The sequence below is a fragment of the Maniola hyperantus genome, chromosome 25 (assembly GCF_902806685.2).
Source record: "Maniola hyperantus chromosome 25, iAphHyp1.2, whole genome shotgun sequence".
Lineage (NCBI taxonomy): Eukaryota > Metazoa > Arthropoda > Insecta > Lepidoptera > Nymphalidae > Maniola > Maniola hyperantus.
This window is the reverse complement of record NC_048560.1, coordinates 255,837-270,134: the sequence shown is the minus strand read 5'-3', so window position 1 is coordinate 270,134 and position 14,298 is coordinate 255,837. Positions and strand designations below refer to the sequence as shown.

Sequence of the window (14,298 nt, the reverse complement as noted above, 5' to 3'; positions counted from 1 at the left end):
AAGGCTTTCTTGGCACTTGAATGACATTGACAGGGGGGCGCTGTTGGAGAACAAAAGTTTAGAATAGTCAAACAAGAACAAAGCGGACACTTGACGGCAACGTTAGTTCCGATTTTCCCCACGCGCCAAGATAGCCTTGTCGCACTGTATGTACTTAGTTTAAAAAATCACAGTTCAAAACTAGACTCGTCATCATCATCATCATCAACCCTACTATTGAGCACGGTCTCCTCTAAGAATGAGAGAGATTTAGACCATTAGGTACTACACCACTATGGCTAAGTGCAGATTGGCAGATTTTACAAACCTTAAAGGTTTGTAAAATCTGCAAAAAAGCAAGAAAAATGTTTATTTTTAAGTTGTGCCACACAATATCACTTTATACCTCAGAGTTCGTTATTTTGGCGCTTCCTCCCCATGAGCATTAAAGCCAGAGTGCCCTAACCAGGAATAAGCGCCGGAATAAACTGTGTCATGTGTGGCACAACCCAAAAAATGGTTCCAGATATCCTTGTACAGCCTTAGACTATATTATAGAGAACTTTAGGCATGCAGATTTCCTCACGACGGACGTTTTCTGAAAACTCTTAGGGTGAGATCTATAGAGCGCAGTTTGATTTTGCTTAGACTTAAGACAGTCTTAAGTCTGAGCAAAGTCAATGTGCGCTCTATAGATTTCAGCCTTAGAGCTAGCGCGCACAACAGTCCGGTAAGTTGCGGTGCGTTTTAAAATCCGTAAATTTGAATTTAAATGTATCAAAACTGGTGCGGAATTATTCCGCAGTGCGCGCGCTTCTATGTAGTTCTATATAGTTCAGTTTTTGCGGGAAAACAACGTCCGGAAATTGACCGTAGTGCGCGCTAGCTCCTCGATTATATATTTAATTAATATTCACAATGTAGTAAGCAAGTAACCGGCGGCCCTACGGTTTACAATGCCTCCCAGTGAAGGGCCAGGTCTATAACAATATACAGTAACGGTATGATTAACTAATGGATTAAACTTTAAGCTTCATGCACACGGGTTTTTTTACTAAGGCTAGATGCATACAGTACTCGGCCGAAGGTAATGTACATCGGCCTTTAGAAGGACATTTCGGCTTTGTAGAGCGTTGTCTCTGTTACTTATACCCATATAACGCTTCGTCGGTTTCAACGACCGAACTTACCGATTGCCGACAAACTTGATGTTCATACAATTAAGTTTTTACCTGAAAAAAGAAAAAAAAATAACAGTTAAAAAATTAATAATTATATTACATACTAGCTGATGCCAGCGACTTCTTACGCGTGGATGCAAGTTTTTAAAAATCCCGTGAGAACTTTTTGATTTTCCGGGATAAAGAGTAGCCTATGTCACTCTCCTCGCGCCAGGGTCTTTATACCCATACCATCCAAAAACCATCTTATCCTCTTCTCTTGGTCTTATTACCCATGCAAAAAATGACGTCGATCCGTTGCACCGTTGCGACGTGATTGAAGGACAAACCATAAAAACAAAAAAACAACAAACAAACACACTTTCTTGTGCGTGCCCGGGATCGAACCCCCGACCTCCGATTAGAAGGCGGACGTCCTAACCACTAGGCTAGCACAGCTTTTTTAGCAAGTAACTGAATAGATTTCGCAAAATGGCCATCACCCAGCCAGAGACAAAGGTGTGAGAAAATATTTCAACACGAGAACCTAAAGTATCTAGTGGGCGTACTAAAACTACATGACGCAAGTTGCGTATCTGCTATATGTATAAAAGGAAAAGCTGACTGACTGGCTGACTGACAGATCTATCAACGCACAGCTCAAACTACTGAACGGATCGGGCTGAAATTTGGCATGCAGATAGCTTTTTTTTATTATTATTTAGATACAAGTTAGCTACTCGTATTATGACGTAGACATCCGCTAAGAAAGGATTTTTGAAAACTCAACCCCTAAGGGAGTAAAATAAGAGTTTGGTGTAGTCCACGCGGGCGAAGTCGCGGGGATAAACTAGTGTACTATATTTTAAAGGAAAAGGTGACTGACTGACTGACTGACTGATCTATCAACGCACAGCTCTTTAACTACTGGACGGATGGGGCGAAAATTTTGCATGCAGATAGCTATTATGACGTAGACATCCGCTAAGAAAGGATTTTTGAAAACTCAACCCCTAAGGGCCTAAGGGAGTAAAATAAGAGTTTGGTGTAGTCCACGCGGGCGAAGTCGCGGGGATAAACTAGTGTACTATATTTTAAAGGAAAAGGTGACTGACTGACTGACTGACTGATCTATCAACGCACAGCTCTTAAACTACTGGACGGATGGGGCGAAAATTTTGCATGTAGATAACTATTATGACGTAGACATCCGCTAAGAAAGGATTTTTGATACTCAAATGTTAACACTTATGTCATCTATTAATTTTATGACTAGCAATTTAACACATCGTTAAGTACTTACCCTTGCGACTTTTGAAAGCCTTAAATACAAAAGAAACTTGCTTGAAACTTGCAAATAATACAATTATCTAGTGGGCGCACTAAAACATTGCTTTACTACATGACGCAAGATACCTTAAATCACACTTGCATATTAAGAATTTTAATATTCAATTTTAAACGCTCGCCTAATTATCTGTTTAGTTAATGAGTGCTTTGTGGCTGGCATATTCGCACATGTTTTAAAATACCTATAACTATTGAAAATTTTGCGACTTTTTTTTTTTTAAGAATAATGGGGCCGATTCTCTTGTACACAATCTCTAAACTAAACTAAATTAACAGTGGCTCTACCGCGGTTGTTTGACAGCTACAATGTCACGATCGCAATCATCTCTGATTGGTTAACGCTCGCTCACTATTGGCCACAATGCGTTGTTGCAACAAGAATCGCACAAATTCAGCCAATCAGAACAATTGAGATTGTAATAGTGATTGATGCAGGTTTTAGACAATCGCCCCCCTGGTCTCAATCTAGTGATATCCTTTTACGCAAGCAACATTATGAAAGGGATAGCAATAGATTTAGACGTGTCATTTTAGTTTAGTTTAGAGATTGTGTACAATGGAATTAGCCACATTAGCCATGTTAAATGACTAATATTCCCTTTACCTCTCCAACTAAGCGTCAAGCTTGTGCTAGGAGTAGGTACGACAATAGTGCAACGGGCGGGGTTTGAACCGTCGACCTTTTGGTTTTCAGTCCACTCCTTTACCGGTTGAGCTATTGAGGCTCTGAACTTTTGAAAGCCATAAATGCAACAGAAACTACCTAGGAGAGTACGCGGCAGAAAATAATGTGCCTTTAGAAGGAGATAGCGGATTTGAGCGTTGTCTCTATCGTTGCGACTGACAAAACTTCATATAGGTATGAGTGATAGAGACAGTGCTCTACTAAGCCGAAATCTTAAATATATAAAAAAAAAAGGTGACTGACTGACTGACTGATCTAAAAATAAAATAAAAATCTTTTTTATTCAAATTAACGTTTACAATGGGGCCGATTCTCTTGTACACAATCTCCAAACTAAACTAAAATGACACGTCTAAATCTATTGCTATCCCTGTCATAATGTTGCTTGCGGAAAAGGATAGCACTATATTTAGACCTGTTAATTTAGTTTAGTTTAGAGATTGTGTACAAGAGAATCAGCCCCAATGTACTTTCGAATCACTTTCGAATAGTCGGATCTATCAACGCACAGCTCATACTACCGGAATGATCGGGCTGAAATTTGGCATGCAGATAGCTATTATGACGTAGCCATCCGCTAAGAAAGGATTTTTGAAAATTCAACCCCTAAGGGGGTGAAATAGGGGTTTGAAATTTGTGTAGTCCACGCGGAGGAAGTCGCGGGCATAAGCTAGTCTATACTTATAATAAAACTGTATCTGGACGAATTCTGTACATCAGTATCCTTATTATAAATGCGAAAGTGTGTTTGTTTGTTGGTTTATTGGTTTGTTGGTTTGTCCTTCAATCACGTCGCAATAATGCAACGGATTGACGTGATTTTTGCATGGGTACCTATAGATAAAGACCTGGACAGTGACATAGGCTACTTTTTATCCCGGAAAATACTTAAAAGGGTTCCCGCGGGATTTTTAAAAACCTGATTCCACGCGGATGAAGTCGCGGGCATTAACTAGTTAAATATATTTTGAAAATTTTAATCGGAGGAAACATTACTATCGATATAGACCCCAAAATATTTTTTTTCATATCAAAACAATTCCAGTTCAATCCATGTGATCGCGTCATGCAATCGTTTAGAAGATAGGTATAAAATAGACGGACAGACAGGTCTGTTTGTATTGGCACAGCTCCAACACGGACATCGTATCCTAGGAATAGACACAGATGTGTTTTTTTTTGTCTGTGACTCTGGTATTTTTAAACTGTCGGCAATAAATCTTTTTAGAGTAGCATTCATTTTTAAACCTTATTCGAATTCAAATAAAAACGATATTATTTATGCAAGGATATTATAAGTCCCGCAAATTGCTATTGCGCTGGAACCATGTCTCATTAACATCGAAATAACGTCATTATGACGTTAGCTGAAATAAAAATATACCATCAGCTTGAAACTTCAGTCTAGCGCTGACGTCACTAAAATGGCGGCCACGCGCATTAGCAATTTGCGGAACTTATACAAAATAGCACAGACCACCACCTAATAGGTAAGGAAGGGCGATAGAGAGATCAGCTATGCTCGAGGTATCTCTACGTGATCATATGAGAAACTAGCTTATTCCCGCGACAACACAAATTTTGATTAGATTTCGGGGTTGGATTTTCAAAAACCCTTTCTCAGCGGATGTCTATGTCAATAGCTATCTGCATGCCCAATTTCAGCACGATCCGTCCAATAGTTTGAGCTGTGCGTTGATAAATTAGTCAATCAGTCAATCATTCAGTCAGCTTTTCCAAACCGTGAGTTCCCTCACTCTAGTTCACTCTGTAGCAGAGGCAACTAATAGACAAGAGACGAATTGTCAAAATCATTCTTATGTGTCATCTGTCAAGTGTAAACGTCATTCACTTTACGTGTTGTGAAATCCGTGCACGCTAAGCTCCTTGGTTGTAATTAATTACTAAGTTAATCCAAGTGTTAAATACTAAAATAAACCCTAAAGACCTGAAGAATCAGTATTTTATTTATTAAAACATTACACACTCTGCCTATGCCCAGCAGTGGACATCCATCGCTTGATAATGATAACCTACTAATAGTTCCATCAAACGTAGGAAATGCATAAACATTATATACTTATACAATTATATAATTATACATAGTTGTCAGTACAACATTACGTCGGTCTGCATGTATGTTTGTGTGTGTCATTGGGCGAGCAGCTTCCTGTAACCCGGTTACGTTTACACCCGAGCCTGTACCCGTAGTACAAGATTTTACGTCTCACCAAACCAAACCAAATTCGAGAGTCGAAATACTTCCGCGTTACAGTAAAATGGACCTAAACAGCCTTGAATTGAAGTCAAATATTCAATGCCACTGATTTTAATTTCGCAATGTTTCCGCTTGGAGCGCTGGCTGTAGAAGTGTAGACGAACTTGAGCTTTAAAACAAGGCATTTAAGATCCAGTTTACTGTAACGCGGAGGTATTTCGACTCTCGAATTTGGTTTGGTTTGGTGAGACGTAAAATCTTGTACTACGGGTACTGACTATTCCTGTTCGTCCGTCACCGTTTATATTCGTATGTTCAACGCGTACAATGTACGATTCATGTAATACTATTTACTGTTACGTCGACTCATTTATATATATAAAAGGAGAAGGTGACTGACTGACTGACTGACTGACTGACTCACTGACTGATACTGATCTATCAACGCACAGCTCAAACTACTGGACGGATCGGGCTGAAATTTGGCATGCAGATAGCTATTATGACGTAGGGATCCGCTAAGAAAGGATTTTTGAAAATTCAACTCCTAAGGGGGTGTTAAATAGGGGTTTAAAATTTTGTAGTCCACGCGGACGAAGTCGCGAGCATAAGCTAGTGTAATACTACGAGTATTTACTGTTACGTCGACTCCTTTATTAAACTTTCATTCAAACAGTCATTGATGTCAATTTTCCTTTTTTTTATATTTAAACTAGCTGATGCCCGCGACTTTGTCCGCGTAGATTTAGGTTTTTAAAAATCCCGTGGGCACTCTTTGATTTTCCGGAATAAATGTAGCCTATGTCACTGACTCACTGTCCAGTCTTTAATGCAAAATATCACGTCGATCTGTTGCACCCCTCGCGCCTCTCTACCCGCCTTTTCTACTCCTGTCCCGCTGGCAAACACAAACACAACTCCTCCTTTTTTGAAAAACGTGATCGCGCTGGATGCACGGACTGCTTTCCTGATATCTCCTACGATATTATTTTAAATAAAATGATATAAAGGGCAATTTTGGCTTAAATTAAATAGTTGAGATGACGAACAATTTTATTTTGATAAGGTTTAATACTATTAAAACACCTTCGAAAATTAAGCTTTGTTTTGACTACATTTGTAAATCATAAAAATGGTTAGTAGCCTACCGTAAAAGATAGACATAAATGCTATTGCGGACTTTTTTAGAGCTACAATTCCACCGAACATTGTTTTCGTGTAACTTTAACCATTTACGCAACGCACGCCACGGAAGCTCACAGATTATTGCAATTTTCGTAAGAATCTCTAATTTTTTTGAAAATTAAATATAGCCTTTGTCACTCAGGAATAATGTAGCTTTCTACTGGTGAAAGAATTTTCAAAATCGGTTCAGAGATTAACCCCTACAAACAAACTTACAAACATCACCTGTATTTATAATATTACTAGTATAGGGTATAGATGAGCTTGCGCTTGACTGCAATCACACCCAGTAGGAGATGATGCAGCATAAGGTGGAGTACGCCTGCCCAGAAGTTGCCTATTCACTCTTCTATTGAAGGTACCAATATAATAGAATAGAATATAGAATAGAATAATGTTTATTCGAGGTATATAGGTGTACATGGTGTAGGCAATATCGTCCTGTACAGCAGTGCAACACCTCGAACAGGTAGGCCACTCAGCTTGTGTTGAGACGTCGGGCCCCTCAGACTCAAACCTCTAGAGCAAATATCTGAGGTACCAGACGCGGGACGCCCCAACGCTGATTTTCAGTAACCGCCTTTTACATATTACCTAAACGTCAGTGGCATAGAATATATAAAGTTGGCGAGTAAATGGATAAATAAAATGAAATAAAGTGTTTAAAGTTTTTAAATTTAAAGTAATATAGGACATAAAAGAAGAAATAAGAAATAATACATTGAAATAGATGTTGTAAATTGTAAGAATAGGAAAATTGTACGATAGTTTTTTGTTTTATTTTTGTATAATAAAGAAAAAATAAAATAAAATAAAATAGCTCGCAAGGTGTGGATGAGAAAGTAAAGTTTGGTAAGACAAATAAATTAAATAAATTTTGACTAAATATTGTAGTTAGCGGGAAAAACGGAAACTAGGCATTAGGCTGCGCCATCACTTGCCAGTAGGTCTGATCGCAGCCAAGCGCTACTCTACAAATTTAAAAAAAACCGGCCAAGTGTGAGTCAGGCTCGCGCAATGAGGGTTCCGTACTACAGTCGTATTTTTTCGACACTTTGCAGGATAATTCAAAAACTATGTTACATAAAAAAAATAAAAATCTGTTTTAGAATGCACAGGCGAAGACCTTTCATATGATACCCCACTTGATATAGTTAACTTACTTAGAAAATTGAAAATACAATTATTAGTTCATGACCACAATTTTTTTTTGTGTGATCTAACCCTAAATTCACGGTTTTCAGATTTTTCCCCAAATGTCAACTATAAGATCTCCCTACCTGCCAAATTTCATGATTCTAGGTCAACGGGAAGTATCCTGTAGGTTTCTTGACAGACAGACAGACAGACAGACAACAAAGTGATACTATAAGGGTTCCGTTTTTCCTTTTGAGGTACGGAACCCTAAAAAAGCTTTATGCTGGCACGAAGGGAATGAAAGGGCTCATTGATAGGGTCTCAAGTTACACGCGCGTGCCATGCTATGTGCTACTGAGTGCGCAGTGCACAGTGCACTACGGATTGTGTAATGCTCGATTATTGTGAGTGCGTATGATTTATTGCTTTTATTTTTAAAGCTCCCGTTTGATTGAGGAGGTTGAAAGTTTTTGACGGAATTTGTTTAGCATTGTGACTCAACCACTGAACTAAATTAGTTACTACTAGCTTGTGCTCGCGACCTCGTCCGCGTGGACTACACAAATTTCAAACCCCTATTTCACCCCCTTAGGGGTTGAATTTTCAAAAATCCTTTCTTAGCGGATGCCTACGACATAATGGCTATCTGCATGCCAAATTTCAGTCCGATCCGTCCAGTAGTTTGAGCTGTGCGTTTATAGATCAGTCAGTCAGTCACCTTTTCCTTTTATATATTTAGAAGACTAGCTAATGCCCGGAATCAGGTTTTTTAAAAATCTCGTGGGAACTCTTTGATTTTCCGGGATAAAAAGTAGCCTATGTCACTCTCCAGGTATTTACCTATACCCATGCAAAAAATCACGTCAATCCGTTGCACCGTTGCGACCTGATTGAAGGACAAACCAACAAACCAACAAACAAACACACTTTCGCATTTATAATAAGGGTACTGATTAGCTGAAACAAAGTGAAAACTATGAGTCAATAAAATAGAGAAAGTCCCTAACCAAAAACGCAAACATCTATATAAAACCTTTCCTACTAAGTCTGTCCGTCACACAGTGTAAGTACTACCATTTAAGGGCGATCTGCTTTTACCTTTGATTCATGAATAGTGTTGGGCCTTCACCGTTTTATCGATAAAACAGTCGATAGCCGAGTCAAATCACGTCAAACTTTCTAAAAGATAATTTTAATTGACAATTGAATAAAGGGACTTGCGACTTTCAAATCTGATGCATATCGTAGGTACTGCTTTAAATTTTAAGTGAGTTTAGTTATTCAGATAAAAGTTAAACAGACAAGCTGAGATTTTCTAGCCAATTATATTTAACAACCTCTTAAGTCTCAAAGCGAGCAATCAAAAACACTAGTTCTAGTTTTGATTTCCGGGAAGTTCTAGGAAAGATATTTTCACAATTGGCTTATGTCTTGTTATTCTGATGGGTGACTTTTTGAGTTGCCTTGCTTTACATTATTCGTATTAGTGATCTGTTATTTCTTATCTGAAAATAATTTTATGTGCCAACTAGCTGACCCGCCCCGGCTTCGCTCGGGTGGAATTTAGAAAATCGGCGTGGGAGTAGAATTTTCCAAAAATCATGATACACGTATTTCTTCATTTGTGACCGAAAACCCAAATATCAATTTTCATGCAAATAACTTGAAAAATGACGGACTTTCATACAAACTTCCATCCCCCATTTAACCTTCTTTGGGGTGGAATTTCGAAAAATCTTAGTAGGATACCTACCTACTCTTTGCGAAGAATAGACCCTCCAAATTTCATGTCTCTAGGACCAGCGGTTTAGGCTGTGCGGTGATATATAAGTCAGTCAGTCAGGACTTTGTATTTATATTATAGATAGAAGATAGATAGAGAGACCTCAGAGCTACGATCATAAATGAAGTTTTATGAGAATTTTATCGATAAACTCTCATATCGATATGGTCACACCACTATTCTTGACACAATTCCTAATAGGACATCACGATGTGCCCTTATAAAGCTAAGCTCGCATGGCATTTTTATTTATTAATTGCCATTGAAAGTCGTAACACGTCTCTCCTTTCGCGGCGGTCGGTTAATTTTCTCTATGATAATTGTTCTTGTACAAAAACTTGTTCAATACGTGTTTACGCACGATACTTTTCCTGCTTTTATTTTACAAAAAAGCTGGCCTTTTGTGGGTTAGTAAGAACATAAGAATAAGGTCTTAAACACACTATACAGTGTTGGTAATGTTTGTATGACAATTTTTGCGAGGTTTTGAAGTTGTCTTGCAGATTTCTAGGTTTGATTTAGGTTTTTTAGGGTTCAGTACCTGAAAAGGAAAAAAGGAACCTTTATAGAACTACTCCGTTGTCTGTCTGTCCATCCGTGTGTCGTGTTTGTCTAGAAAACCTATAGGGTGCTTCCAGTTGACCTAGAATCATGAAATTTGGCAGGTAGGTAGGTCTTATTGCACAAGTAAAAGAAACAATCCAAAAACCGTGAATTTGTGATTACATTACAAAATAAATGAGTTTAAGAACAGCTAAGTAGGTAATTAGTATTTTTTATTTTCAAAGTAAGATAACTATACCAAGTGGGGTATCATATGAAAGGGCTTTACCTGTACATGCTGAAACAGATTTTTATTTATTTTTATGCATAATAGTTTTTGATTTATCGTGCAAAATGTCGAAAAAAATACCGGAGTACGGAACCCTCGGTGCGCGAGTTTCGCTCGCACTTGGCCGGTTTTCACGGCCCATCCGTATAACCGATTTTGACGAAATTTATTACAGAAATAGCTTGCATCCCAGGGAAGGATATAGGTTAATTTTTATCCCGGAAAATCAAAGAGTTTCCACGGGATTTTTATAAAACCTAACAGAACGAAGTTGCGGGTATAATCTAGTCAATATTAATAATTCGTTGAGCCTCTTCCATTAAGATGTACACTAAAGACTTAAAGTGGTTGGCCTTCATTCGAAGTTAAATATAAAGTATGTACTGTACTTATTGACTCAAGTGGTAGACTCATGGAATAAGGAATGCATTCCAGCTGGCAAAGTTGATCGTACAACCTACAGAGTAGTATTTTTTTAATGTATATGTGGAGGAAGTCGGAACTCTGAGAAGAGTTGATTGTTGCTTGCAATACGTGAGATACTGATTAATGGAAAATAACCTTGTTTAATTTTTATTTGATTTTTTTTTTTATATGTGTAAAATTTCAATTTCATTACATAATTAGATTAAAAGTCGCTAAAGTCGAGGTTGGATCTGGGCAGAGGGCAGCCTTGAGTGGGATTGCGACGCCATATTGAAAAAAGAAATGGAAGTTTGACAGGCAAACAGGAGATGTTTGGCTAATTTATTATTTCTTTGGAGTGAGAAAGTGAGATGTGTCGAAACGATTATATGAGAGTGTTTATTTCCAAAATTCAGACCAAATAGGTGTCGCAAACCCACGGCTCGGATTCTTATAATACCTGACTAGCTTATGCTCGCGACTTCGTCCGCGTGGACTATTTCAAAAATACTTTCTTAGCGGATGCCTACATCATAATAGCTATCTGCATGCCAAATTTCAGCCCGATCCGTCCAGTAGTTTGAGCTGTGCGTTGATAGATCAGTCAGTCAGTCAGTCAGTCAGTCAGTCAGTCACCTTTTCCTTTTATATATTTAGATTATATTTTGTGAAGTGTCAACTGTCAAGACGTCCGCGTCATTTGTTTATAAATTAAATTGTACAAACTATAAAAGACTTTGTTGGTGCTTGCTTCCACCCTAATGACGCCCACGAGACCCCAGGCCGACGATGGTAACGTCGATGAAAGCGGCCATTCTCCGACATATATAACGGGTACATACTGTAAGGGTGGTAAATCGGGCGGAATAGAAATATACCCGGATACGGAATAATCTACCACCTTACAAAGATTAGAGGAAAATAATAATTTACTTTACTTGATCTATCTACCTAGTAAAGAATAGAAGCTAGCCGTCGACTCCCTTGTAATGTATATGAGGTGTTATAAATGAAATTTGCTAGATGTTAGGCAAAATTGTTTTTAATGTAACTTTTACCGGGGTCGCTTAATACATAGTGATGGCTAATAATGCTTAGTTATTCTAGCTTAATGCCAAGACTTAATTTAGATACATTAGAATGCCTTAGGTAGATAGTACATAAAATCTATGTTTTAAATTTAAGATGCCATTGGCATGGAATAGACAATGACACAGTAAAATTCATAAAATTGTTTCAAAATAAAAGCTCAGTAGTAAAGACAGGGTTCTTACTGTACACATACACTAAGAAGGTTCACTAAACTGTTGCAGGATACAAACATTTGCTTACTTGTAGGTGCGAAGACTGCAAGGTAGCTGGACGGCATCGGCCAAGATCCAAAACTCAATTTATTTGATTCTTCACAACCGAAATGTTTCATTACAAAGATTTTCACCAAGTCTTATCCATAGCAATTAAGTTGTCAACGTGAATGTGCAAAAGAAATAAATACGAAAACCGAAAACGCAAACTGAAGCTAAACGTAAAACGTAAACGTAAACGTAAACGTAAACGTAAACGTAAACCCTGTAACAAAGAAAAACAAGATTATAATTTGTGCTGTGTGAAAATTTCGACACGTGGAATTTTCCCGATCAAACACAACTCACCTATTGAACTCCTGGCCACCAATGGTTTTCAGAAGTCCACCCACAACCCATTATCCTCATTTATTTGGGAAGTTAAAATAACTGGAACTGAAAGAAATCATGAGATTAGGATTTTCTCTAACCAAACCGCCATTTTGTCGAATCCACATTACTTGATTTTTCACTCACCATAACTGATGAAACATTGAAAATACGTTAGGATGACTAAAATTTATGACTATTGTATTTTTCCAGGCGAAGCCATGGGCGAAAAGAAGTGAGATTTTCCTGGAACGAAAAAAATTCGTCTTCACATGTTGACTCCAGGAAAATTCTAAATCTCAGCAATCGGTGTTGCCAGACGCAACCCGAGTGTGGCCGCTCTCAGTTAGTTTGATCATAAAGCCAATTCATTTTTGAATATTTGCGGAACCTAAGGATATATTATAAGAACCGTTTTGTTAATGACTTAACAATAACAAATGATATTATGGTTTTATTTAATTATTTTGTTTTATTTTTACGACAATTGACAACGAAGCAAACGCCATCTATTGTGGCTCGAATGAACTCTGAACATCGACCCACGCGTAGTTCTGCACCTTGATGCTAGGTGGCACCAACATACTTTGAACAAAATAGATTTTAATTAAAAGCGAAACGCTAATTAGTAGTTCAAAATTTACAACGTCACAATACTTCCCCTCCTACGAAAAGGTTCAACAGGTTGAACCACGCTGCCCTCAGCGTCATCCAACAACTACTAACAATTTGCCTGAAACAAACAAACAAAAAAACACAGAAGTTACGCGTGAACGCACATCTACTACTAACAAGGAAAATTGTCTAACAAAATAAATATACTGAAAACAGTGTAAGGTTTTATACATTATACTTAACTACACAACCCTAACTTCTAAAAAGAATATATACAAAAAAACTTCATGGTGTCTAAGACACTTGAGTGGAAACATCTTGGCATCATTCTTCAGCTGACTGATAGAATGCGTCTAGGCCTACGGTGGTTCACTCTTTTAAACTACCATCGTAATATTTGTTACTCAACAAATACGGAAAATCTGGTTGTGAACGGGTCCATCTGATATGGCAACCGTTCTCTATCCCATTCGGAAAAATAAAACCGAATCAAAATCGGAATATGAGAAAAAAAAACGAAATAACTCTCCTAGAAAATAGATCTCGGAACAGAATCGGAAAAATAACAGAAATGATCCATTATCTAGAAGGAAAACGAAAACAAAACACAAAACCCCCCCTTTTCGTTATCCCCAAAGTACGATATTTGCATTTTTACTTTCTCAACCGGTTGGTCTACCACAAGCATTCCAATCATCACATATTCATCCCTACATACATCCACTACATTCATCCTCAACTGAACCATGGTAATGTAACTGTTAACTCAGAACATCACTACACTCATTCAAATTCCTAATTGAATATTGATAACTTAAATATTCAAACAGTTTAGACCAAACTAAGTAATGGCAAATATCTACTTCTTAATATCCTTAATATGCCAAGTGCCTATTGGGTGGTTGTCAGCTACTCTAACTAGTTCGTAAACCAAAGGTGACAAAACCTTGACAACCCTGCACTTTTCATACTTAGGTGCCAGCTTAGCTGCGAAAAAATTTGTAGCGTCGCTTTGTGGATAGGTCTTTTTCCACACTATATCCCCAACAGAATAGCTTGCAGACCTACGCCTTAAGTTGTAATGCGTTGCATACTCTGCATGAGCCTGAAACAAATTTCTCCTAACCTGACCAAATATGTCCTCCAAAGATCCAAACTTTCCTGCGTATTCCTCCCTTGGAATTCCGGCCTCGTACTCCTTATCCGTGTCCTTATAGAAGGAACCATTTAAAACCGGTTCTCTAGCGTGGACAAGGAAGAACGGGGAGAATCCAGT

The 14,298-nt window shown here is 38.0% G+C and overlaps 1 protein-coding gene across 2 annotated transcripts in view; it reads right to left on the bottom strand.

The window, feature by feature from the left end:
* LOC117993827 (protein amalgam-like) overlaps positions 1-14,298 on the bottom strand; it is a 200,907-nt gene that overhangs the window by 68,542 nt on the left and 118,067 nt on the right. The window lies entirely within an intron of this gene.